This window comes from Mobula hypostoma, chromosome 28 (genome assembly GCF_963921235.1).
Source record: "Mobula hypostoma chromosome 28, sMobHyp1.1, whole genome shotgun sequence".
Taxonomy (NCBI): Eukaryota; Metazoa; Chordata; class Chondrichthyes; order Myliobatiformes; family Myliobatidae; genus Mobula; species Mobula hypostoma.
Genome location: NC_086124.1, coordinates 9,564,163 through 9,591,580, shown reverse-complemented (window position 1 = coordinate 9,591,580; position 27,418 = coordinate 9,564,163). Strand labels below are relative to the sequence as shown.

Sequence of the window (27,418 nt, the reverse complement as noted above, 5' to 3'; positions counted from 1 at the left end):
GACTGGAGAGAAAAAGGTGAGGAGTCAGAATTAAAAGGTGAGGGGAGGGGAGGGAGAAGCACCAGGTAATAGGGTGAAACTGGGAGGGGGAGGGGATGAAGTAAAGAGTTGGAAGGTTGATTGATGAAAGAGATACAGGGCTGGAGAAGGGGGAATCTAATAGGAGAGGACTAAAGGCCACGGGAGAAAGAAAAGGCGGAGGAGCACCAGAGGGAGGCGATGGATAGGCAAGGATATAAAGTAGAGAGGGAAAAGGGCATGGGGAATGGTGAAGGAGGGGAGAGTGGGGGCCATTACCTTCCCCCTTTGAACGTTGAACTCTGGCAACATGTTATAAATATCAACCACTTTCTGTGTAAAAACTTTACCCCTCAGATCCTCAGCAGCACCCACCAAATGCTAGAGGAACTCAGCAGGTCAGGTAGCATCTATGGAGAGGAATAAGCCATCGACATTTCGGGCCGAGATCCTTCTCCAGTCCTGAAGAGCCTCGGCCTAAAATGTTGACTGTTCATTCGTTTCATAGATGCCGCCAGACCTGCTGAGCTCCCCCAGCATTTTGCATGCGTCCCTTTGGATTTCCAGCATCTGCAGACTTTCTCTTGTTTATGATTTGCCCCTCGAATCCTTGTCTTATGCTACATGTTAGACTATACGGTTCTTTGCTCTCTGTGCATGTCCTCCCTTCTATGGACACTGTCTATACTTTTCACTGCATCAGAACAACAGCCAGCATACTTAAAGAGTCTGCCCATCCCAGACACGACCTCTTCTTCCCTATCCCGCTGGGTAGGGCAGCATCTGCCCCATGGTTATTAGACTACTAAATAGTTCCTTAGTACGATAAGATGAACTCTTGACCTCACAATGTACTTTGCTATGATTTTTCACCTTACTGTTTACCTGTGCTTGACTTTCTTGTAGCTGTTACACTTTATTCTGCACGGTTATTGTTTTAGCAACGCACACACAAAATGCTGGAGGAATTCAGCAGACCAGGCAGTGTCTGTGAAAAAGAGCACAGTCGACATTTTGGGCCGAAACCCTCTGGCAGGACTGGAAGGTCTAAACACCTTCAGGGTAGGCATCCCTGAAAAAGACTTCGCGGTGTGGTAATCCAATCACAATCTTCAGTCCTCCGGCATTTTGTGCGTGTTGTTCAGATTTCCAGCATCTGCAGATTTTCTCTTGTCTGTTATTGTTTTACCTTGTTCTACCTCGATGAACTGTGTGATTATCTGATCTGTATGAATAGCATGCAAGGCAAGTTTGAAACTGAATTTCGGCACATGTTAGAATAATAAACAAACCCAGCAAAGCACAGAAGGGTAGAGAGGGTCTGGGAGGGACAATTCAAGTGTAGAAGCTTACTAAGTAAAGGCATGTCTCTCAGTGTAAGTTCAAAGTTCAACATTAAAAGTAAATTTATTATCCAAGTACATATATGTCACCATATACATCCCCAAGATTTATTTTCTTGTGGGCATACACAATAAATCCACAACAGAATAATAACCATAATAGACTGTGCCAACTTGGGCATTCAACCAGTTTGCAAAAGACAAAAAACTGCTCAAACACAAACAGAAAGAAATAATCATAATAAACAAATAAGCAATAAATATCGAGAACATGAAATGAAAAGTCTTTGAAAGGGAGTCCATTGCTTGTGGGAACCTTTCAGTGATGGGGCAAGTGAAGTTGAGTGAAGTTATTCCCTTTGGTTCAAGACCCCTGATGGTTGAGGGGTAGTAACTGTTCCTGAACCTGGTGGTGTGAGTCCTGAGGCTCTTGTACCTTCTTCCAGTGTGAAGAGAACATGTCATAGAAACTTAGAAAACTGACAGCACAATGCAGGCCCTTCAGCCCACAAAGCTATGCTGAACACGTCCTTACCTTAGAACTACCTAGGGTTACCCATAGTCCCCTATTTTTCTAAGCTCTAGGAGTCTCTTAAAAGACCCTGGAGTTTCTGCCTCCACCACTGTCGCTGGCAGCCCATTCCACGCTCTCACCACTCTCTGTGTAAAAAAAAAATTACTCCTGACATCTCCTCTGTACCTAAAACTGTGCCCTCTCGTGCTAGCCATTTCAGCTCTGGGGAGAAAACCTCTGACTACCGACACGATCAACGCCTCTCATCACCTGGTATACCTCTATCAGGTCACCTCTCATCCTCTGGGTGGTAGGGGTCCCTGATGATGGATGCTGCTTTCCTACAACAATGTTTCATGTAGGTGCACTCAGTGGTGGGAGTTACTTATGATGGACAGGGAGATATCCACGACTTTTTGTACGGCTTACCGTTCAAGGGCATCGGTGTTTTTATACCAGGCTGTGATGCAGCCAGTGTATGGTACGAGGAATAGAAATAGAGGAGCCCTCTTACACCTGAAAGTTAGAGCTCCTTGAGGTGGGAGAGGCAAGACCAAGGAAGGTTTTGAACAAGATTGAAAATTAAAAAAAATAAGACTTTGTTTGACTGAGACCAATTAAGGACAGCGTGTGTGGGAGTGATGGGTGAACTGGATCTGATCTGGTTTGGGAGTGATGGGTGATCTGGACCTGGTGTAGGAGTGATGGGTGATCTGGATCTGATTTGGGAATGATGGGTGAACTGGATCTGATCTGGTTTGGGAGTGATGGGTGATCTGGATCTGGTGTGGGAGTGATTGGTGAAATGGATCTGATCTGGGAGTGATGGGTGAACTGGATCTGTTGTGGGAGTGATGGATGATCTGGATCTGGTGTAGGAGTGATGGGTGATCTGGATCTGATTTGGGAGTGATGGGTGAACTGAATCTGATTTGGGAGTGATGGGTGAACTGGATCTGATCTGGTTTGGGAGTGATGGGTGATCTGGATCTGGTGTGGGAGTGATTGGTGAAATGGATCTGATCTGGGAGTGATGGGTGTACTGTACCTGGTTTGGGAGTGATGGGTGAAATGGATCTGATCTGGGAGTGATGGGTGTACTGTACCTGGTTTGGGAGTGATGGGTGATCTGGATCTGATTTGGGAGTGATGGGTGAAATGGATCTGATTTGGGAGTGATGGGTGAACTGGATCTGGTTTGGGAGTGATGGGTGATCTGGACCTGGTGTAGGAGTGATGGGTGATCTGGATCTGATTTTGGAGTAATGTGTGATCTGGATCTGGTGTGGGAGTGATTGGTGAAATGGATCTGATCTGGGAGTGATGGGTGAACTGGATCTGTTGTGGGCGTGATGGGTGATCTGGACCTGGTGTGGGAGTGATGGGTGAACTGGATCTGGTTTGGGAGTGTTGAGTGAACTGGACCTGTAGTTATAAGGGTTAAATACCTTGAATTTACATTCTTACCCTCATTTACCGATGCCTCCATTATCCTCTCCTCCCTCCTCACTAACCTGCTCCTTCTATTCAGAGATGTTGACACTCAGGAACGTGAACCCTGCTCAACCTTCCGACTGCTGATCCAGAATAAATTTCTTGGTCTGACTGATTTTGAGTCTGTTGCTGCAACACCAGTCAACCAGCTGATCTATCTCACTCCTGTACGCCTCCCCGTCACTATCTGAGATTCTGCCCACAACGGTTGTGTCACCAGCTAATTTGTAGGTGGACTTTGATCTGTGCCTAACTGCATAGTCATGGGGGTAGAGAGGTAAGAGCTGTCGGCTAAGCACACATTCTTGACGTGCTTCAGTGTCCATGGTCAGCGAGATGGAGTTGTTCTTTCCAATCCGCACGGTTGCAGAGGGAGGTACAGAGGCCCATGTTTTGGAGCTTGGTGATCAATAAGCAGCTGCCTGACATAGGTGTTGTTGTTGTCCTGATGGTCCATGATCAACTTCACTCTGTGTATCGACATACATGAGACAAATAGAGCTCATCTTACCTTTCTGATCCTGTGAAGAGCTTTGAATAGGTTTTATTCTTGTTATTAAAAGCTGCCGGGACATGACAGTGCTGAACTTTTGTTCAGTTACCTCATTACTGTAAATAGGATCTTGCTGTTCCTAATCTTGTCACTGTGGTCCCCACAGAGGTGACAGCTTTTATACAAAAGTGACTACGAGAGGATTTCGTTGGCTGTAGAGTACATGAGATCATGCACTCAGTTGGCACTTTATTAGGTACACCTGTACAACTGCTTGTTAACGCAAATAACGAATCAGCCAATCATGTGGCAGCATCTCGATGTGTAAAAGCATGCGGACATGGTCAAGAGGTTCAATTGTTGTTCAGACCAAACATCAGAATGGGGGAGAAGTGTGAGTGACTTTGGCTGGTGCCGGGAATAGTGGTTTGAATACATCAGAAACTGCGTATCTTCTGGGATTTTCACACACAGCTGTCTCCAGAGTTCACAGAGAATGATGCAAAAAACAAAAAAAACATCCAGTGAGCCTTGTTAATGAGAGACGTCAGAGGAAAACGGCCAGACAGGAAGGAAACAGATAACTATGCGTTAAAACCAGTGGCGTGCAGAAGAGTATCTCTGAATGCACAGCAGGTTGAACCTTGAAGAGGATGGGCTGCAAGACTAGAAGACCACAGGCACACACTCAGCGACCACTTTATTAGGTAGATGAGGTTTCTAATAACGTGGCCAGTGACTGTATCTGACTGGATGAATTAAGGTAGGCTGGATGAGTGGAACTGGTCTTACTGATGTTGAGTGTAAGGTTGTTGTCACAACATCACTCAACTAGCTGATATATCTCGCTCCTATACGCCTCCTGGTCACCATCTGAAATTCTGCCACCAACAGTTGCATAATCGGCAAATTTATAGATGGAATTCGAGTTGTGTCTTGCCATGCAGTCATGGGAGTAAAGAGATAAGAGCAATGGGCTAAGCACACATCTTTGAGGTGTTGATTGTCAGTGAGCTGGAGGTGTTATTTCCGGTCTGCACAGACTGTGGTCTTCTGGTGAGGATACTTGTTCATGCAAATATCCAATCAGCCAGCCACATGGCGGCATCTCAGTACATAAAGCATACAGAACTAGTCAAGAGGTTCAATTGCTTTTTAGACCAAACATCAGAATGGGGAAGAAATGTGATCTAAGTGACAGGGGCCCAGGTTTTGGAGCTTTTTGATTGGACATGTAGGAAAAATTGTATTAAGCACCGAGCTGTAGTCAATAATCAGCAACCTTAAGTAAGTATTCCTCCAAGAGGACCAAAACTTTGTTGCAACACACATCAAAGTTGCTGGTGAACGCAGCAGGCCAGGCAGCATCTCTAGGAAGAGGTACAGTCGACGTTTCAGGCCGAGACCCTTCGTCAGGACTAACTGAAGGAAGAGTTAGTAAAAGATTTGAAAGTGGGAGGGGGAGGGGGAGATCCAAAATGATAGGAGAAGACAGGAGGGGAAGGGATGGAGCCAAGAGCTGGACAGGTGATTGACAAAAGGGATACGAGAGGATCATGGGACAGGAGGTCCGGGGAGAAAGACAAGGGGGGGGGAACCCAGAGGATGGGCAAGGGGTATAGTCAGAGGAACAGAGGGAGAAAAAGGAGAGTGAGAGAAAGAATGTGTGTATAAAAATATATAATGGATGGGGTACGAGGGGGAGGTGGGGCATTAGCGGAAGTTTGAGAAGTCAATGTTCATGCCATCAAGTTGGAGGCTACCCAGACGGAATATAAGGCGTTGTTCCTCCAACCTGAGTGTGGCTTCATCTCCACAGTAGAGGAGGCCGTGGATAGACATGTCAGAATGGGAATGGGATGTGGAATTAAAATGTGTGGCCACTGGGAGATCCTGCTTTCTCTGGCGGACAAACCACAACTTTGTTGTAGAGTTTGGAGGCTTGTGTGCCTCAGTGACCCAGAGAGCTACGTTGGCTGGAGTCAGGGCTTTATGCTTTGGCTCTTGGTGGGGTCACCCATGCCAAAAAGGTCAAAGGGTAGAAGCCAGACTCAGAGTGGTCCACCGGTCCTCCAGGTTCAGGGGTTCAGCTCAGCTGACTGGTAAAACAAAATTGTAATGGAAACAGCAATGAAGAATCCTTCTACATCTGAGTGCAACGGTATTCCTGAGGCTTGCAGCTGCTGTGTTGGGGCATATCACACACTACAAATATTAAGTATACCCCAAAAATCATATTCAAAGAAAATTCGTCTGGTTTTCAGTTCCATCAATTTTCCCGCAAGCATTCTTTTGTGTTATGCATATTTGGCAGAGTATTAATATATCCGGTAATAATCGATGTTGTGAACATACACAATCTCCTTCAGACGTGATTCCATGGGAATGAATGTAATTTGGTCCCACTCCAGTCCTCTAATGTAAGAATGGTGTTCTTAGAACAGACCAAAGAGTAAACACACTTGTTGAAAGTTCCTGTGACCTTGAACTGTTCCTCACTGATTCCACTATTAAGAAAGAGATTGTACTTGACATGTTGGTCAAGTACAGTTCGCTTGTCAATATGAAGGCCACAGACAGGCCCCTGTGCATTAGATGAACTTTGAGAAATTTTTGGACGATGGGTCTGAATGAAGTTTATTAACATAGTGGAGAACTTCTGTTTACAGCAACTTCAGAAATAACTGACAATATTTGGATTGTTGTAGTCCAGCACGAAGATGCAGTAAAGAGCTTTTGTTTTGTGTGTCATCCGGACAGATCCTGCCATAAATAATTAGTTATGGCGTTGAATTATTTTTATCACAGGTACCGAGGTACAGTGAAAAAATTGTCTTGCATACAGATTAAATCAAAATGTTAAAAAAACACAGAATTCAGAATATAGTTTTGTACAGTAATGTGCAAAAAGTCTTGGGCACATTTATCTTTATCTCTTCAAATATTTTTCTTATTATTATATTACTCAAAAATAACACGAGTACACCAAAGTACAATGTCTCAAGGGAAAAAAAACATTATTTTAAGGATTGAAAAAATTTGGTGATAATATAAAAAACGCTACTAAGCAGAAAAAGTGGGGGGGGGGGGAAACTCCATTAGGTGTACAACCTCAGAGCCATGCGTCATACAAAAAGCTTCTAAAGATAAATATCAAACTGCCGGCAAGAAAAAAATAACTTTTATACGTTTATACATAGCTAGGGTGCCGAAGACTTTTGCTCAGTACTGTATTTCTCAACGTGGAGCGGAGGGCGAGTTTATAAATCCGGTGGGAGGGAAAGGATGTTGGGGAACGTGAGGGTGGCGTGCCGTGGGAGGAGAGTGGGACAGGTGGCAGAGAAGGAGGGTCAGGGGCGGTGGAAGGCTGGCATGGGTGCAGACACACCCAGCCCTGAGGCACTAGGCAAGGTTACTTGATTCTAGACAATTGGTTTAGTGATGATTACAGAATGTCTCTCTGGTGCTTCCCCTCTCCCTTCCCTAGACACGTGGCAGCACCTGTGAGCTGCCTCCAGCACGTTTTTGGGGTCTGTTGGTCGTTGACGCACGTGATGTAGTTCACTATATTTTCCGATGTTTCGATGTACGTGTGACAAATAAAGCTAATCTTCCTCTCTTTCTTTCTTTCAAAAGTTTATATTTTAAAAGGACGTTGGTCGTAACTCTTACAGTTTTGGAACTGAGATTTGAAAGAGAAGCGCAATTATAGAGCCGCTATGCCGGAGAGAACTACTCGACTTAGCATTTTTCAAGAGTCCGTTTTGTTGAATGGGAAGCAATCCTTCCTTTTGCTCATAGACATGCATTCAAAGAGAGTGGGGTCAGATGGGTGGGTTTATAGAACATAGAATAGTACAGCACATTACAGCCCCTTCGGCCCACAATGTTGTGCTGACCCTCAAACCCTGCCTCCCAGATAACCCCCCACCTTAAATTCCTCCATATACCTGTCCAGTAGTCTCTTAAATTTCACTAGTGTATCTGCCTCCACCACTGACTCAGGCAGTGCATTCCACGCACCAACCATTCCCTGAGTAAAAAACCTTCCTCTAATATCCCCCTTGAACTTCCCACCCCTCACCTCAAAGCCATGTCCTCTTGTATTGAGCAGTGGTGCCCTGGGGAAGAGATGCTGGCTATCCACTCTATCTATTCCTCTTAATATCTTGTATACCTCTATCATGTGTCCTCTCATCCTCCTTCTCTCCATAGAGTAAAGCCCTAGCTCCCTTAATCTCTGATCATAATGCATATTCTCTAAACCAGGCAGCATCCTGGTAAATCTCCTCCGTACCCTTTCCAATGCTTCCACATCCTTCCTATAGTGAGGTGACCAGAACTGGACACATTACTCTGTGTGGCCTCACCAGAGTTTTATAGAGCTGCAACATTACATCGTGACTCTTAAACTCTATCCCTCGACTTATGAAAGCTAACACCCCATAAGCTTTCTTAACTACCCTATCTACTTGTGAGGCAACTTTCAGGGATTTGTGGACATGTACCCCCAGATTCCTCTGCTCCTCCACACTACCAAGTATCCTGCCATTTACTTTGTACTCTGCCTTGGAGTTTGTCCTTCCAAAGTGTACCACCTCACACTTCTCCGAGTTGAACTCCATCTGCCACTTCTCAGCCCACTTCTGCATCCTATCAATGTCTCTCTGCAATCTTTGACAATCCTCTACACTATCTACAACACCACCAACCTTTGTGTCATCTGCAAACTTGCCAACCCACCCTTCTACCCCCACATCCAGGTCATTAATAAAAATCACGAAAAGTAGAGGTCCCAGAACAGATCCTTGTGGGACACCACTAGTCACAATCCTCCAATCTGAATGTACTCCCTCCACCACGTATGTACAACAATGGAACAACATACCATGGAAAATTTGAGATGGATCTTTGACACACATGGAATACTGGCAGAATTACTGTCTGATGATGGACTACCATTTGTGTCACATTCCCTTGACAGTTTTATGCCATGGCACATTATCAAATATCTGTAGAACCTTTATGCATCATTGGGCTTTTGTCGAGGGCAGGTGGCACCTGTACAAGAAAGGCAGCTTGCACCTAAACTGGAGGGGCACAATGCTCTCGCAGGGAATTTCATTTGCGCTCCGTGGGAGGGACCAGAACAGTAGCTCAGCAAATGGGAGAGCTAAGAGGAATGTAGAAGTTAGGTCAAGTACTTCTCAGTTCTTTGGTAAAGCAGTCAGCATAATCAAAGATTCTTCCCATCCTAATCATTCTCTCATCTCTCTCCTCCTATCAGGCAGAAGATACAAAAGACTGAAAGCATTTAGCACCAGGCTCAAGCTTCTATCCAGCTCTCATAAGACTATAGAATTGACCTCTTGTATGATAAGATAGATTCTTGGCACAATCCAACTCGTCATGATCTAGCACCTTATTATATTCTTGCATTTCATTTCCTCTGCAAATATAACACTAAATTCTACATTATTTTCTCCTCCCCTGCCAATAACCTCCTTTTCTCCCATGGTCCACTCTCTTCTCCAATCAGTTTCCTCCTTCTTCAGCTCCTTACCTTTTCCACCTATCACTTTCCAGTATCTCAGCTTGTTCTCCACCCCCCTCATCTTGGCTTCACCAATCAACTTGGAGCTTGTACTGATATGATGAAATGATCTGTATGGATGGGACGCAAAACGAAGTTTGTCACATGTGACATTATTAAACCAATTTAACAACGTTGAGCGCAGAAGAGAAAGCCGTCCATGTTAAAAGAACCCTTGAGAAAACAAATAGCTAGGTCACCCAAGCTCTGTGATAAATCACCAGCTGGCAAAACCTCTTGCTCAAATACCTGTGATTCCACATTCTGCCCTGTTAATGCACCAATGTGGTTGCACATGACTAAACTTGGCATGGCCTAATTTATGGAAGAGAGGAGAGAGGCCACAAGTGAAGCAAAACACAGTGATCTATTAATGGTTGGAAGTTTGTGTATTCATGGAGTCAGCTTCACAGCATTAATTGTGGGTACCTGGGATCTCTCTCCAAAAGCTTTTAGACCACTAATGCTAAAAGGTATCTAAAAGAATATTACATGTGTGAAGATGGTGCCAACGAACAACACAACCTTGGGCAGCATCTTCCAGGTAGTCCACAAAACTGTTTCCTTCACTTCTTTTCCATCTTGTTTTCCCTATAAATGTGCTTCTGTTAATGTTGGAGCCTGCAATTTACAGCTTGAAGGTGTGCTTTTGGGCTGACTGAGCGATCTGGCACTTTGTTGTCTCTGAGAACATTCCAGGGGGTGTTGACTTTCTTGTTGTCATTTGCACGATTTGGTAGCGTGTGTGGGGGTGGGGGGGTTGATATTTTTCTTTGAACGTCTTCCATGGTTTTCTTTGTTTTGTGGCTGTCTAGAGAAGATAAATCTCAGAGTTGTATACTGCATACATACTTTGACAATAAATGAACCTTGAACCCAAGTGGTAGAGAGACAGTATAAAGTTATACCGCAGTTCAGGCTAATTAAGAATGGCTAAGGAACATAAAGAAGCATTTCAGATAACACCGGGTGAACTAGAATCCATTCCTCTGCCTTTGATTTCTGCAATGGACAACTGGTTTGTCGGCGGCTCAGGGGTATGTCTTTTTAGCGTATAGGAATTGTACCTGTGTTTTGGAAATACTTTGTGTTTAAGAAATGGTTTGTAATTTGGAAGCCTTTTGTAAGATGGAAATCCTCTGTGAGCTTTAAATGTGTATCACAGAAAATAAATGAACCGTGTTTTAGGCTACTTTGTTAGCTGGAAGCAAATTCTCCTTGGTAGAGAGAGGGAACCCACCACCCGGTTAGTGGGTGTTGGGAAGTGAACTTGTCTTTGAAGTTTGGTTAGTTACAGTATAACTTCCTAACTTCCGTTTAGTGAAGGTACCTGCAGCTACAGAACTGTGCAAAAAGCCTTGAGTTATATCTAGCCTAGGACTTTAGCTATATATAGCTAGAGTGTCTAAGACTTTTGCACAGCTCTATATTTGTCAACATTGAGTGGAGAGCAAGACTGTAAATCTGGTGGGAGCGAAGGATGTTGGGAATAGCGAAGTGGAACACTGCAGGAGAGGTGTCAGGCAGGTGGGAGAGAAGAAGTGCCAGGGCAGGGGAGTGGGCTGACGTGGCTGCAGACACACCTAACCCTGAGACACCAGGCAAGGTCATTTGAATCCAAATCATTGGTTTATTGATCATTACAGAATGTCTCCCTGGTGCTTCCCGCTCCCTCCCCTCTCCCTTCCCCCTTTCCCAGCCATAATTCCCCTCTCCCTGCCCCCTTCCCACTCTCAGTCCACAATAGAGACCCAAATCAGAATCAGGTTTATCATCACTCACATATGTCATGAATCTTGTTTCTTTTTGCGCAGCAGTACAATAGAATACGTAAAATTACTACAGTACTGTAGTGCCTCAAGGTGGCTAGTTCGAGCCTCAGCTGTGGCAGCGTGTTTGTGCCCTTGAGCAAGGCAATTAATCACACCTTGCTCTAGTCTGTGTGAGGAATGGCGCCCCACACAGACTTCCAGTCTGCGCCTTGTCTTGTAACGCATGAAAATGCCCAATGCAGGCCTCTCATGGTCCGAGTCGACGTTCCCTCCTTCCCACTGTGCAAAAGTCTTAAGGACCTTGGCTATCTATTTATCTATCTACATATATATATATATATATACACACACACACACAGACACACAGTATGTGTGTGTGTGTGCCTAAGACTTTTGCGCAGTACTATATATTCAATGGGACTTAGGGTCTTTGTTTAAGTTTAGAACTTCGAGGTCAGCAAACCCAATGCCATCTCAAACAGGAGAGAGACAGCTATGCTCAGCTTTCTCTCTTTCATATGGGACATCAGTGAAGTTGTCCAACTCTGCATTCCAGAAAGATATTTGGCTTGGATTGGAAATCAAGCTAGATGAGGCCATGTGGTCCCAGTGGTCACAGTGAGGGGTGTAACCTAAAATGCTGATACAACAATAACACATCTACTCCTGTCCTCTGTCCAAAGTCAATAAACACTGAAGAGTCATGAAACAGCAAGGAGGCAAGTCAAGGATCTGCGAAACCCTCAGTTGGAAGAACGCGTCCTCTGCCAGGCTACTGAGGTGTGTGAATGGAGGCGGGAAGAGAGGCGAAGTCCTGTGAAGAGTTAGGCAGTAGGTTGACCTCTAGGGCTGTAACTTCATGATTACTTCCTGTGACACGAGGAAGAAGCAAGAAGGCAATAGATAGATAGATAGATAGATAGATGGATAGACATACTGTATTGATTCCAAGGAAATTGGGTTTCATTACAGTTGCACCAACCAAGAATAGAGTATAGATTTAACAATACAGGCAAATCCACAGGTGAGGAGCTCAGGCGAGAGGGAAGGGCTTCAGCTGTGGTACGGCAGCGTAGTAGTTAGCACAAGTGTAATTTTCCTACTGCACCAGCCATCAGCGACCGGGGTTGAATTCCTGCTACTAACCGTATGGAGTTTGTACGTTCTCCCCGTGAGCGCGTGAATTTCCTCCGGGGGCTCCGACTTCCTCCCACAGTCCAAAGATGCACGGCTGGGGTAAGTGAGTTGTGGGCATGCTATGTTAGTGCAGGAAGCATGGTGACTCTTGTGAGTTGGCATCCAGCACGTCCTCGGACTGCGTTGGTCACTGACGCAAAACAATGCATTTCTCTGTATGCTCCGGTGGCTTGATAACTAAATCTGCGCCACCTGCGGATCTCCTCTTGTTTCTGACAAACGAAGTGCTCCTGTTTATCTCTTTATGTGAGTCACTGGGCGCTCTTCCAGGGCGGGCGAGATCAGTGGAAAGTCGTTCAGTTTGCAGCTAAAGTGAAGGAGCAGCACTATCCTTGCAGGGAGTTTAAACTAGCGCGGTGGGGGTGGGTGTGGTGAGCAAACCAGGGGAATAGGCTGGCATGTAAAGGGATTAACAGGAAGGCTGAGTTAGTAGTCTGAAAGCAACAACAGGCAGTGACAAGTTTATGAACTTGTCAGGGCCGACGGGATGAAGAGCATTTTAATATGAAGCGTCCTGCGAGTAAGGCAGATGAACTTTGGGTAAATCGTAGTGTATGTTGTTACCGTGCCAGTGATGCAGCTTCAATTCCCGCCGCTGCCAGTAAGGAGATTGTACGTTCCCCCTGTGCCTGCGCGGGTTTCCTCCGGGTGCCGGATCCGGCTTCTCAAAACAAAGGGGTTAGTAAGCTAACTGGTCATTGTAATTTATCAGGGGATAGGGCTTGGGTTAAATCGGGGGATTGTTGGGCAGTGTGCTCGAAGGGCTGGAAGAGCCTAGTCTGTGTTGTATCTCAATAAGTAAAGAAATTGGTCACATGGATGTGATTCAGCACGGGTTCGTTGGTCTGGAGGGTTACTACTGCGCCGTGTAATGAATAGAAGCATGACGTTTTAGCCATTACAGAGGATGAAAGAAGAGCAGGACCGGCAGCTCAGCGTTCCAGGATTTTTGCACTTGTAGTGCTATTGTGACACTGTCATTTCCTTTGGGATCAGTAATTCTCTTTGGTATGTCAAATTATCGGGTGAACGAGCAGTCTTTGGGATACTGCAAGCCTGTGTCTTTATTGATGCTTGCTGCACAGTTGAGTGCTCTGTGGAGGATGCTGATGCCTTTTTGCTGGTGAGGTTTGGTGGGGGGGGGGGGGTCGTGGCTTTGCTGCTGCTTATGTGTGGGGGGGGGGAGCTGTGGGGGGAGTGCTTTGCGGTTCTAGTGTTTTAACTGTGATTCATTCCTTGGGGCACTCCTCTGTTTTTGGGATGTTTCTGAAGAAAAAGAATTTCGGGATGTGTATTGTATAAACGGTGTAAAGACAGTAAGGTAGAAGGGCTGAAATGTGTGTACCTCAATGCAAGAAGCATCAGGAACAAAGGTGATGAACTGACAGCTTGGATACATACATGGAATTATGATGTAGTGGCCATTACAGAGACTTGGCTGGCACCAGGGCAGGAATGGATTCACAATATTCCTGGATTTCAGTGCATTACAAGGGATAGAGGGGGGGGGGGAAAGGGGAGGAGGGGTGGCATTACTGGTCAGGGATACTATTACAGCTACAGAAATGTGGGTAATGTAGCAGGATCCTCTTTTGAGTCAGTATGGGTGGAAGTCAGGAACAGGAAGGGAGCAGTTACTCTATTGGGGGTATTCTATAGGCCCCCTGGTAGCAGCAGAGATACAGAGGAGCAGATTGAGAGGCAGATTTTGGAAAGGTGCAAAAATAACAGGGTTGTTATCATGGGTGACTTTAACTTCCCTAATATTGATTGGCACCTGATTACTTCCAAGGGTTTAGATGGGGCAGAATTTGTTAAGTGGGCCCAGGATGGTTCCTGTCACAGTATGTGGACAGGCCGACTAGGGGGAATACCATACTAGATCTAGTACTAGGTAATGAACCGGGTCAGGTCACAGATCTCTCAGTGGGTGAGCATCTGGGGGACAGTGACCACCGCTCCCTGGCCTTTAGCATTATCATGGAAAAGGATAGAATCAGAGAGGACAGGAAAATTTTTAATTGGGGAACGGCAAATTATGAGGCTATAAGGCTAGAGCTTGCGGGTGTGAATTGGGATGATGTTTTTGCAGGGAAATGTACTATGGACATGTGGTCAATGTTTAGAGATCTCTTGCAAGATGTTAGGGATAAATTTGTCCCAGTGAGGAAGATAAAGAATGGTACGGTGAAGGAACCATGGGTGACAAGTCAGGTGGAAGAAGGCAGCATACATGAAGTTTAGGAAGCAAGGATCAGATGGGTCTATTGAGGAATATAGGGAAGCAAGAAAGGAGCTTAAGAAGGGGCTGAGAAGAGCAAGAAGGGGGCATGAGAAGGCCTTGGCAAGTGGGGTAAAGGAAAACCCCAAAGCATTCTTCAATTATGTGAAGAAAAAAAGGATGACAGGAGTGAAGGTAGGACTGATTAGAGATAAAGGTGGGAAGATGTGCCTGGAGGCCGTGGAAGTGAGTGAGGTCCTCAATGAATACTTCTCTTCAGTATTCACCAATGAGAGGGAACTTGATGATGGTGAGGACAATATGAGTGAGGTTGATGTTCTGGAACATGCTGATATTAAGGGAGAGGAGGTGTTGGAGTTGTTAAAATACATTAGGATGGAAAAGTCCCTGGGTCCTGACAGAATATTCCCCAGGCTGCTCCTCAAGGCGGGGGAAGAGATTGCTGAGCCTCTGGCTAGGATCTTTATGTCCTCGTTGTCCACGGGAATGGTACCGGAGGATTGGAGGGAGGCGAATGTTGTCCCCTTGTTCAAAAAAGGTAGTAGGGATAGTCCGGGTAATTATAGACCAGTGAGCCTTATGTTTGTGTTAGGAAAGCTGTTGGAAAAGATTATTAGAGATAGGATCTCTGGGCATTTAGAGAATCATGGTCTGATCAGGGACAGTCAGCATGGCTTTGTGAAGGGCAGATCATGTCTAACAAGCCTGATAGAGTTCTTTGAGGAGGTAACCAGGCATATAGATGAGGGTAGTGCAGTGCATGTGATCTATATGGATTTTAGTAAGGCATTTGACAAGGTTCCACATGGTAGGCTTATTCAGAAAGTCAGAAGGCATGGGATCCAGGGAAATTTGGCCAGGTGGATTCAGAATTGACTTGCCTGCAGAAGGCAGAGGGTCGTGGTGGAGGGAGTACATTCAGATTGGAGGATTGTGACTAGTGCTGTCCCACAAGGATCTGTTCTGGGACCTCTACTTTTCGTGATTTTTATTAATGACCTGGATGTGGGGGTAGAAGGGTGGGTTGGCAAGTTTGCAGATGACACAAAGGTTGGTGGTGTTGTAGATAGTGTAGAGGATTGTCAAAGATTGCAGAGAGACATTGATAGGATGCAGAAGTGGGCTGAGAAGTGGCAGATGAAGTTCAACCCGGAGAAGTGTGAGGTGGTACACTTTGGAAGGACAAACTCCAAGGCAGAGTACAAAGTAAATGGCAGGATACTTGGTAGTGTGGAGGAGCAAAGGGATCTGGGGGTACATGTCCACAGATCCATGAAAGTTGCCTCACAGATGGATGGGATAGTAAAGAAAGCTTATGGTGTGTTAGCTTTCATAAGTCGAGGGATAGTGTTTAAGAGTCGCGATGTAATAATGCAGCTCTATAAAACTCTGGTGAGGCCACACTTGGAGTACCGTGTCCAGTTCTGGTCGCCTCACTATAGGAAGGATGTAGAAGCATTGGAAAGGGTACAGAGGAGATTTACCAGGATGCTGCCTGGTTTAGAGAGTATGCATTATGATCAGAGATTAAGGGAGCTAGGGCTTTACTCTTTGGAGAGAAGGAGGATGAGAGGACACATGATAGAGGTGTACAAGATAATAAGAGGAATAGATAGAGTGGATAGCCAGCACCTCTTCCCTAGGGCACCACTGCTCAATACAAGAGGACATGGCTTTAAGGTAAGGGGTGGGAAATTCAAGGGGGATATTAGAGGAAGGTTTTTTACTCAGAGAATGGTTGGTGCATGGAATGCACTGCCTGAGTCAGTGGTGGATGCAGGTACACCAGTGAAATTTAAGAGACTACTAGACAGGTATATGGAGGAATTTAAGGTGGGGGCTTATATGGGAGGCAGGGTTTGAGGGTCGGCACAACATTGTGGGCTGAAGGGCCTGTACTGTGCAGTACAATTCTAAGGTATACGGTTTCAAGGTTGCCAAACCGAGGAGTAGTAATGGGGACAAGCTCCTCCTACCTAAAAGTGCTCCTTACAGCATGTGCCTCAAATAGCCTCTGACAACCAAGTCCAACTCCAGGCCTCCTCGTGTGGCTTAGCCTCTAAGACCGGCGGAACTGTTTCTACTGACAGGAGAAGGGAAGAAGGGGGGATCCTGGGGCTTCAAAACCAGTGCTTCGGGTAGATGGAGCTCGTCAGCCTGGGAAGGCAGTCCATCTAAGAGAGGGAAAGCTCTGATTTCAAACCTCGGCTGCCTTGCGGCCATACCCACTGATGGGAAAGGCTTCGGGAGTAAACCCTGTGGACAAATCTGGAGCTGGAGTCCCTAAGGCAGTCCGACGTTGCCTTCAGCCGCGTTCTGGCAACTCCTGCGACGACACCGGTGCCAAGCTGTATGGGTCCTAATGCCCTTCCCTTGGGCAACACCGGTGTCGTGGAGAGGGGAGACTTGCAGCATGGGCAACTGCCGGTCTTCCATACAACCTTGCCCAGGCCTGTGCCCTGGAGAGACTGAAGCAAGACTTTCCAGGCGCAGATCCATGGTCTCGCGAGACTAACGGATGCCATCCGTATTGTATACATTTCCCTGACATTAAATGTACCTATTGAAACCTATTAAAGGATCTATCTATCTATTTCGGATGAGATAGTGAGGGGTGTAAAAGAGGTGGGGGAGTTGCACCACTAATCAGGCAGAATGTCATGGCTGCAGTTAGAGAGAAAATCCTGGAGGTACGTCGGATAGTTCAAGAGTTCAATTGTTTAATTTAATATCAGAGAATGTATACAGTAAAGAACCTGAGCTTCTTACTCTTCACAGACATCCACAAAACAGGAGAAAGCCCCCAAAGAATGAATGATGGAAAACGTTAGAACCCCAAAGCACCTCCATCCCCCAGGTCACAAGCATCAACCCCTCATAATGATGCCCTCACCCGCATCTCCTCCACTTCCCGCACTTTGGCCCTCACCCCATCCTCCCGCCACCACAACAGGGACAGAGTTCCCTTAGTCCTCACCTACCACCCCACCAGCCTCCGGATCCAGCACATTATCCTCCGCAACTTCTGCCACCTTCAACAAGACCCCACCACTAAGCACATCTTTCCCTCTCCACCCCTCTCCGCTTTCCGCAGGGATCGGACTCTCCGCGACTCCCTGGTTCACACGTCCCTCCTCTCAGATCTCCCACCCACCACTTATCCCTGTAAGTGTAAGTGCTACACCTGTCCCTACACCTCCTCTCTTGCCACCATTCAGGGCCCCAAACAGTCCTTCCAGGTGAGGCAACACTTCAGTTGTGAGTCTGTTGGGGTCATCTATTGCATCCGGTGCTCCCGGTGCGGCCTCCTCTACATCGGTGAAACCTGACGTAGACTGGGGGACCGCTTCGTAGAGCACCTCCGCTCCATCTGCCACAACAGACAGGATCTCCCAGTAGCCATCCACTTCAACTCTGCTTCCCTCTCCCATTCAGATATGTCCATACATGGCCTCCTCTACTGCCATGATGAGGCTAAACTCAGGTTGGAGGAGCAACACCTCATATACCGTCTAGGTAGTCTCCAGCCCCATGGTATGAGCATAGAATTCTCCAACTTCCGGTAATTCCCTCCCCCTCCCTTCCTCTATCCCTATTTCACTCTGCCCCCTCCCCCAGCTGCCTATCACCTCCCTTATGGTTCCGCCTCCTTCTACTACCCATTGTTTTCCTGCCTGTCCCCTCCCTGCTTCCCCTCCCCTACCCCTTTGTCTTTCAAATTACTGGTTTTTCAATTGGACCTACCAGCCTTCTCCTTCCCACCCTCCCCCACCTTCTTTATAAGGCCTCTGCCCCTCCCCTCTTCAGTCCTGATGAAGGGTTCCGGCCCGAAACGTTGACTGAGCGTTTCCACAGATGCTGCCCAACCTGCTGAGTTCCTCCAGCGTGTAGTGAGTGTTGCATCAACCCCTCACCACCCACCATACAAACAATAGCAAAGCCCCCAGACACCGTGATCTAGAATCAATCCCAACACTTCCACGTCTCAGACAGGCTCTCACTAGTGAGGGAGAGAGAGATATCGCTCCTTCTGCAGACGAGAGGGAGAGCCACAGTGCGCTGTTTCGATGTTACAATCGGCAACACCGCTTATTTGAAGTCCTCCTGACTCACGGGCCAGCTGGTTCTCGCTCACCATCGAGATAGAGAATGAGATAGAGAGAGACAGAGAGAAAGCGATGGCTCGAGTGCAGGAGCCTTTCCGACAGCTGTGCACACTGCCCACCGTCTCAATGTCCAGACCTCCTGCAACGCTTCAGTCGGTGACGCCGGCGAGGGATCAGGTTGCCCGCGGAGCCGCACCCTAGAGGCGCACGTCTTCCGGCCGCAGCTGCAGGTATCGAAAATGCCAGGTCGCTCTGCGAGTTCCCAGTGCAAGAACCCACCGCCCGTGAAGAACATAGTCTGAGTGCAGCGGTAGGTCATGGACTCCGACAGGAGCACAGCCACCGTGGAAAGGGAAAAAGAGACTTTAAAAGAGAAGAAATTAAAGTGTTTTTGCTGACGACTGGAAGAAGTCGCCCAGGTCTGCACGTCTTTAGCTTCATAGGAGACAGAGGCACAGATATGTTGGCAGATTATGGCAAACTGTGAAAGCAGCAAGGTAGTTGTACTGGGTGACATTATTAAAGGCATCCGTTAGTCTTGTAAGACCATGGATCTGCGCCTGGAAAGTGTTCACTCTCCAGGGTGCAGGCCTGGGCAAGGTTGTATGGAAGACCGGCAGTTGCCCATGCTGCATGTCTCCCCTCTCCCACGACACTGATGTTGTCCAAGGGAAGGGCACTAGGGCCGATACAGCTTGGCACCAGTGTCGTCACAGAGCAATGTGTGATTAAGTGCCTTGCTCAAGGACACAACACGCTGCCTCGGCTGGGGCTCGAACTCACGACCTTCAAGTCGCTAGTCCAATGCCTTAACACCTTGGCCACGTGCCCACATTAATATCTCCCAATACTGTCCGGTGCATTTGTTAATACCAGAGTTGAGAGAGGTCAGCATTTGTTAGTTGCATCGAAGGTTCAAAGTTTCATTTTATTATCAAAGTATGTGTGTGGAATACAACTCTGAGGATTGTCTTCTCCAGATAGCCATAAAATACAGAAAATCGTGGAAGTAGTTGAAAGAAAGACAGCAATCCTCCCTTCACCCGCTGGTTGTAATCCCTCCCCATGTGAAGAAAAAGAAACAATAACTCACAAACCCCAACCCCTCCCTCTCATAAAAATTACTCATATGGAGAAATGAGAAGAACATCAGACTCCAAACCCACAGCTTGCCAATCGACAACAAGAAAGAATGGGTGAGAACACAAAAAAAGAACACAGAACTGAAAGAGGCCAATATGAGCTACAGTCCAGTCCATAAATCTTAAGATTTTGCTAACGCCTCCGAAGCATTTGGACCTGGCAACCCCTCCGAGGGCAGCAACCCCAACCAGCGGCCCTCAATCGTTCAACCAGTGACGGGCCACACTAGATTTTGTGTTGGGAAATGAGCCTGGTTCAATGATCAGAGTTCCATTCGGAGAACATTTTGGGAACAGTGACCATTTATGGTTAAGCATGAAACTAGACCTCGGAGAAAAGAACGACACTCAGGAAACAGTAATTACAATATTATTAGTGAGGAGCCAGGGAAAGTGAATTGGAGCCCCTGTTATCGGGTAAATCCACATTTGGCACTTGGAAGCCGTACATGCACAGAGTTCTTTGAGAGTCTGCTGGTCAGATTAGATGAGATAAGCAGTCAGAGGCTTTTCCCTGGGGTGGAAATGTGAAATGCTGAGGGCACAGCTTTGAGGTAAGAAGGGGAAAAACCCAAGGAGATGTGCAGGCCATGTTTTATGCTCTCTTCTTGCTGCTGCCTTTGGGAAGGAGGTACAGGAGCCTTAGATCTCTCACCACCTGGGTCAGGATCAGTTATTACCTGTCAACCACCAGGCTCCTGAATCAGTCTGGATAACTGCAATTACCCTAACTCTGAACTGATTCCACAACCTCTGGATTCACTTTCAAGAACCCTACAACTCATATCCTCAGTACCATTCATTTTTCTATCTGTTTATCAATCTATCTATCTCTCTAACTATCTATCTGTCTATCTATCTATCTATCTATCTATCTATCTATCTATCTATCTATTTCCATTTCCCAGGGCTGAAATGGCTAGCATGAGAGGACATAGTTTTAAGGTGCTTGGAAGAAGGCACAGAGGAGATGTCAGGGGTAAATTTTTTACGCAGAGAGTGGTGAGTGCGTGGAATGGGCTGCTGGTGATGGTGATGGAGGTGGATACGATAGGGTCTTTTAAGAGACTCCTGGATAGATACATGGAGCTTAGAAAAAAAAAGAGAGCTATGGGTAACCCTAGGTAATTTCTAAGGTAAGGACATGTTCGACACAGCTTTGTGGGCCAATGGGCCTGTATTGTGCTGTAGGTTTTCTATGTTTCTATCTGTCTGTCTGTCTGTCTGTCTGTCTGTCTGTCTGTCTGCCTGCCTGTCTGTCTGTCTATCTGTCTGTCTGCCTGTCTATCTATCTGCCTGTCTGTCTGCCTGCCTGTCTATCTATCTGTCTGCCTGTCTGCCTGCCTGTCTATCTGTCTGTCTGTCTGTCTGCCTGTCTATCTGTTTGTCTGTCTACCCATCTATCAGCCTGTCTATTTATTTATCTATCTATCTGTGTAGTTATCTATTTGTTTATTGATTTATTTACCTATCTATTTATTTATCTAATTAATTAATTTGCATAGTTTGTCTTCTTTTGCACATAGGCTGTTTGTCAGTCTTTGTGTGTAGTTTTTCCATTGATCCTATTGTACTTCTTTTTACTAGTATGAATGCCTGCAAGAAAATGAATCTCAGGGTAGTATGTGGTGAGACGTACGTACTTTTGTAATAAACTTACTTTGAACTTCGGAGTGTTATAGAGTGCTGGAGCACATTGCAGAAGGAAGTGGCGGAAGTGGTTATGACTCGTGACACTTGGGGGTGGGGTGGGTGCTCAGATAGCCACGGATTGGATTAGTCTGGATTGACATCACGGTTGGTACAGACACGGATGGGGTGAGTGGCTTGATCCTTTGGCATAGATTGAGGTGGCATGGTAGCACAGTGTTTAGCACAATGCTTTACCGTGCCGGTGTGGGCTCAGTGCCTGCCCCTGTCTGTAAGGAGTTTGTACGTTCTCTCCGTGACCGTGCGGGCTTCCTGTGGGCGCTCGGTCTCCTCCCACATCCCAAAGACGTACAGGCTAATAGGTTAATTGGTGTATTTGAGTGACGTGGGCTTGTTGGGCCAGAAGGGCATGTTACCATGCTGTATCTCTAAATAAATCAATAAAAATATTAGATTAGCTTTAATTGTCACATGTACCGCACATTGAAAATTCAAAACACTCAGTGGATAGGGTCGTAAAGAGAGCTTTTGGTACATTGGCCTTTATTAATCAAAGTATTGAGTATAAGAGCTGGAATGTTATGATGAGGTTGTATAAGGCATTGGTGAGGCCGAATCTGGAGTATTGTGTTCAGTTTTGGTCACCAAATTACAGGAGGGATATAAATAAGGTTGAAAGAGTGCAGAGAAGGTTTACAAGGATATTGCCAGGACTTGAGAAACTCAGTTACAGAGAAAGGTTGAATAGGTTAGGACTTTATTCCCTGCAGCGTAGAAGAATGAGGGGAGATTTGATAGAGGTATAAAAAATTATGATGGGTATAGATAGAGTGAATGCAAGCAGGCTTTTTCCACTGAGGCAAGGGGAGAAAAAAACCAGAGGACATGGGTTTAGGGTGAGGGGGGAAAAGTTTAAAGGGAACATTGGGGGGGGCTTCCTCACACAGAGAGTGGTGGGAGTGTGGAATGAGCTGCCAGACGAGGTGGTAAAAGCGGGTTCTTTTTTAACATTTAAGAATAAATTGGACAGATACATGGATAGGAGGTGAATGGAGGGATATGGTCCTTGTGCAGGTCAGTGGGACTAGGCAGAAAATGGTTCGGCACAGCCAAGAAGGGCCAAAGGGCCTGTTTCTGTGCTGTAGTTTCTATGGTTTCTATGGTATGTGTCATTTGCATTAGTGATGTCACCACGCTTCCAGTGCCTACGTAGCACGGCCACAACCTGCCAACTGATACGTCTTTGGACTGTGGGAGGAAACTGGAGCTCCCGGAGGAAGCCCTCGTGGTCACAGGGAGAGCGTACCGACGGCAACGGATACGTCCTAAACTGACTGAGCAAGGCACGTCCAGTGCATATCTGTGGAAAGACGTTCAGTTATATTTTGCTTTGTAAAGAGAGATGCCGTAAATGAACAAGTCATGTGGTTAGAGATGTCATGAAACTATTGATATATTAACTTCCTTGTTAGACTAAATGAAGCAGCCCGCTGGAAGTTGTGTCAGTAACAGCAGCTCTGTCTGAGGAAACATCGAAGTGTCCAACAGTTCTATTGATTTCCCCTTGGAGAAAAGTCTGTGGTGAGGACAAGGCATTTTCTTGTTCCAGTTAATTAAGATGTTATAAATATGTTTTAACTGTTTATTTTTGTATTTAGAAATGGTTTTAAGTGTAAATTCTTGTTCTTTGATTGCTTGAGGATGCTAGCTCACTGGCAGCTGGTGTGGTCCTCACAGTGCCGTCAAGGTAGTTCTAGGGCAGAGCCTGTCGTCTGCAGGTGGGACAGATCTATATCGCAATGATCCTGCACACAAAATGCTGGAGGAGCTCGGCAGGTCAGGCAGCATCAGTGGAGGAGGGGGATAAACAGAGGGCGTTTCGGGCCGGGACCCTTCGTCAGGACTGGAGAGGAAGGGGGAAGAAGCCAGAATAAGGTCGGGGGGGGTGTGGAGGAAGGGGTACAGGTGGTAGTTGAATTCAAGAGATCTGCAGATGCTGGAAATCCAGAACAATGCATGCAAAATGCTGGAGGAACTTAGCAGGTCAGGCAAAATCTATAGGGAGGGATAAACACTCGACGTTTTGGGCTGAGAAATCTCTATCAGGTCGGGACCACCTTCCTTTCCAGTCCTGGTGAAAAGTTTTTAAGCCCAAAGCACCGGATGTTTACTCCCCTCCACAGATGTTGCCTGGACTGCTGAGCTCCTCCAGCATTGTGTGTGTGTGTGTGTGTGTGTGTGTGTGTGTGTATGACAGATGAAAGCCAGCTGAGAGGGGAGGTGGGTGGACGGGGAGTGGGGCTGATGGCTAGAGATAAAACAGATCACAAGAAAGAATCCACTGCCTGGCTGACCGACCGAATCTTTATTTTTAACATTTTTATGTTTCTTTATGCAACCAGCTCTTGATCCGCACAATGATTACGCAACAGTGGGAAAGATAGCAAACTACGGGAAAGTTTTAGACTCAAAGCTATGACAGAGTCAGGGTTACTAATCACTACACTAACTCTAATAAAGCCACAGTACTGCATATGGTGCTGGTCGCCCCACAAGAGGATGGATGTCGAGGCTTTCGAGAGCGTACAGAAGAGGTTCACCACAATGTTGACTGGATTACAGGGCATGGGCTGTAACGAGAGGCTGGACAAACTTGGGTTGTTTTCTCTGGAGCAGCGGAGGCTGAGGGGAGATCTGATAGAGGTTTATAAGATTATGAGAGGCATAGATAAAGTAGACAGGCAGTATCTGAATAACTAATACTGGGGGCATGCATTGAAGGTGGGTGCGGGGGTGTAAATTCAGAGGAGATGTGAGGGGCAAGTTATTTAACACAGAGAGTGGCGGGTCGCTGGAACATGCTGCCTGGGGCAGTGATAGAGGCAGATACACTGGGGACATTTAAGAGATGAATGTGTAGGAAAGTGGAAGTATATGGACGTTGTGTAGGCAGCAGTGGTTAGTTCAGCTGGCCATCTGAACACTGATGAAATTGGTTCAGCACAATGATGTGGGACGAAGGGCCTGATCCAGTGCTGTACTATTCAATGCTGTACGTTCTGCTGGCATAGTTGGCCTCATTTCCTCTGGGACTAGAAGTTTGGACTCCAACACTTTCCCAACCACTGAGGTTAAGCTAACTGGCCTGTAATTTCCTTTCTTTTGCCTCCCTCCCTTCTTAAAGAGTGGAGTGACATTTGCAATCTTCCAGTCCTCTGAAACCATGGCAGAATTGAGTGATTCTTGAAAGATCATGACAATGCATCCGTTATCTCTTCAGCAACCTCTTCCAGGGCTCTGGGATGTAGTCCATTTTATCCACCTTAAGACCTTCCAGTTTGCCTAGCACTTTCACCTTTGCAACCACAATGGCATTCACTCCTGTGGCCTGACACTCACGGAACCTCTGTCACACTGCTAGTGTCTTCCACAGTGAAGTTCCAAAGTACCCATTAAGTTCATCTGCCATTTCTTTGTCCCCCATCACTACCTCACCAACATCATTTTCCAGTGATCCAATATCAACTCCCACCTCCTTTTTACTCTTTATATGCTGAGAAAACTTCTAGTATCCTGCTTTGTATCATTGGCTAGTTTGCCCTCATATTTCATATTTTCCCTTCCTATAGCTTTTTTAGTTGCCTTTTGTTGGATTTTAAAAACTTCAATATGATCCAGCTTCCCACTCACTTTTGCTACATTATATCCCCTTTTCTTGGCTTTTATGCAGTCCTTAACTTCCTTTGTCAGCCGCAATAGCCTACCCCTGCCATTTGAGAACTTATTCTTCTGTGAGACATACCTATCCTGTGCCTTGTGAACTATTCCCAGAAACTTCAGCCACCTCTGTTCTGCCGTCATCCCTACCAGTAACCCCCTCTAATCCACCCGGGCAAGCTCCTCTCTCATGCCTCTGTCCATTTATTCCATTGTGATACTGATGCATCTGACTTATGCTTCACCCTCTCAAAGTGCTGTATGAATTCAATCATATGATGATCACTGTCTCCTAAGGGTTCCTTTACCTTGAGCTCCTGAATAAAATCTGGATTATTGCACTACACCCAATCTAGTGGTGTGCCACAGGGATCAGTGCTGGGTCCATTGTTATTTGTCATCTATATCAATGATCTGGATGATAATGTGGTAACTTGGATCAGCAAATTTGCTGATGATACAAAGACTGGAGGTGTAGTAGACAGTGAGGAAGGTTTTCAGAGCCTGCAGAGGGACTTGGACCAGCTGGAAAAATGGGCTGAAAAATGGCAGGTGGAGTTTAATACAGATAAGTGTGAGGTATTGCACGTTGGAAGGACAAACCAAGGTAGAACATACAGGGTAAATGGTAAGGCACTGAGGAGTGCAGTAGAACAGAGGGATCTGGGAATACAGATACAAAATTCCCTAAAAGTGGCGTCACAGGTAGATAGGGTCGTAAAGAGAGCTTTTGGTACATTGGCCTTTATTAATCAAAGTATTGAGTATAAGAGCTGGAATGTTATGATGAGGTTGTATGAGGCATTGGTGAGGCCGAATCTGGAGTATTGTGTTCAGTTTTGGTCACCAAATTACAGGAGGGATATTAATAAGATTGAAAGAGTACAGAGAAGGTTTACAAGGATGTTGCCGGGACTTGAGAAACTCAGTTACAGAGAAAGGTTGAATAGGTTAGGACTTTATTCCCTGGAGCGTAGAAGATTGAGGGGAGATTTGATAGAGGTGTATAAAATTATGATGGGTATAGATAGAGTGAATGCAAGCAGGCTTTTTCCACTGAGACAAGGGGAGAAAAAAACCAGAGGACATGGGTTAAGGGTGAGGGGGGAAAAGTTTAAAGGGAACATTAGGGGGGGCTTCTTCACACAGAGAGTGGTGGGAGTATGGAATGAGCTGCCAGACGAGGTGGTAAATGCGGGTTCTTTTTTAACATTTAAGAGTAAATTGGACAGGTACATGGATGGGAGGTGTACGGAGGGATATGGTCCGTGTGCAGGTCAGTGGGACTAGGCAGAAAATGGTTCGGCACAGCCAAGAAGGGCCAAAAGGCCTGTTTCTGTGCTGTAGTTTTTCTATGGTTTCTATGGTTTTTAATCTAAGATAGCCTTTTCCTGAGTAGGCGCAAGCACAAGTTGCTCGAAAAAGCAATCTCATAGGCATTCAACAAATTCCCTCTCTTGCGATCCGACACCAACCTGATTTTCTCAGTCTCCTTGCATATTGAAGTCCCCTCATTACTATTGTGACATTACCCTTATTACATGCCCTTTCCAGCTCCCTGTGCAAACTCAACCCCACATTGTGGCTACTACTTGGAGGCCTATATATGATTCCTGTCATGATTTTTTTCACCCTTGCAGTTTCTTCATTCACAAAGATTCCACATTCTCTGATCCTATGTCTCCTCTTTCTAAAGATGCAACCCATCTCTTATCAACAGAATCACACCATCGCCTATGCCTTCCTGCCTGTCTTTTTGATATAAATTATATCATTTGATATCAAGCTCCCAACTACGACCTTCTTGCACCCACAACTCAATGATACCCACAATGTCATACCAACCAATCTCTAATTGCGCAATGAGTTCATCCACCTTATTCCAAATGTTATGTGTATTTAAATACAACACCTGCAGTCCTATATTCTTTGCCCTTTTGAATTTTGCCTCGGTAGTACAATTTAACTCTTTGCACTGTCTGCATTTGTACCAGATCATTGGCTTGTCCTTCCTTACATTCATATTTCTCCCAGCATCTACTTGTAAACCTGCTGGCTTATCCTCAGCTCTATCACCCTCGTTCCCAACCCCCTGCCACATGACTTCAAAGCAATCCCAACAGCTTTAGCAAACCTG

General features: G+C 46.0%; 1 protein-coding gene across 5 annotated transcripts in view; it reads left to right on the top strand.

The window, feature by feature from the left end:
* The window catches only part of ptafr (platelet-activating factor receptor), a 79,513-nt gene that overhangs the window by 17,301 nt on the left and 34,794 nt on the right, over positions 1-27,418 (top strand). The window contains exon 1 of one of the 5 annotated variants that reach the window (XM_063034817.1): positions 22,913-23,145. The exons of 3 other annotated variants lie outside the window; for them this stretch is intronic. The gene's annotated coding sequence lies outside the window, so the exon portion shown is untranslated. Of the gene's footprint in view, positions 1-22,912; positions 23,146-27,418 lie in introns of those variants that run through there. One more of the 5 variants, XR_010016285.1, reaches the window with a different exon arrangement.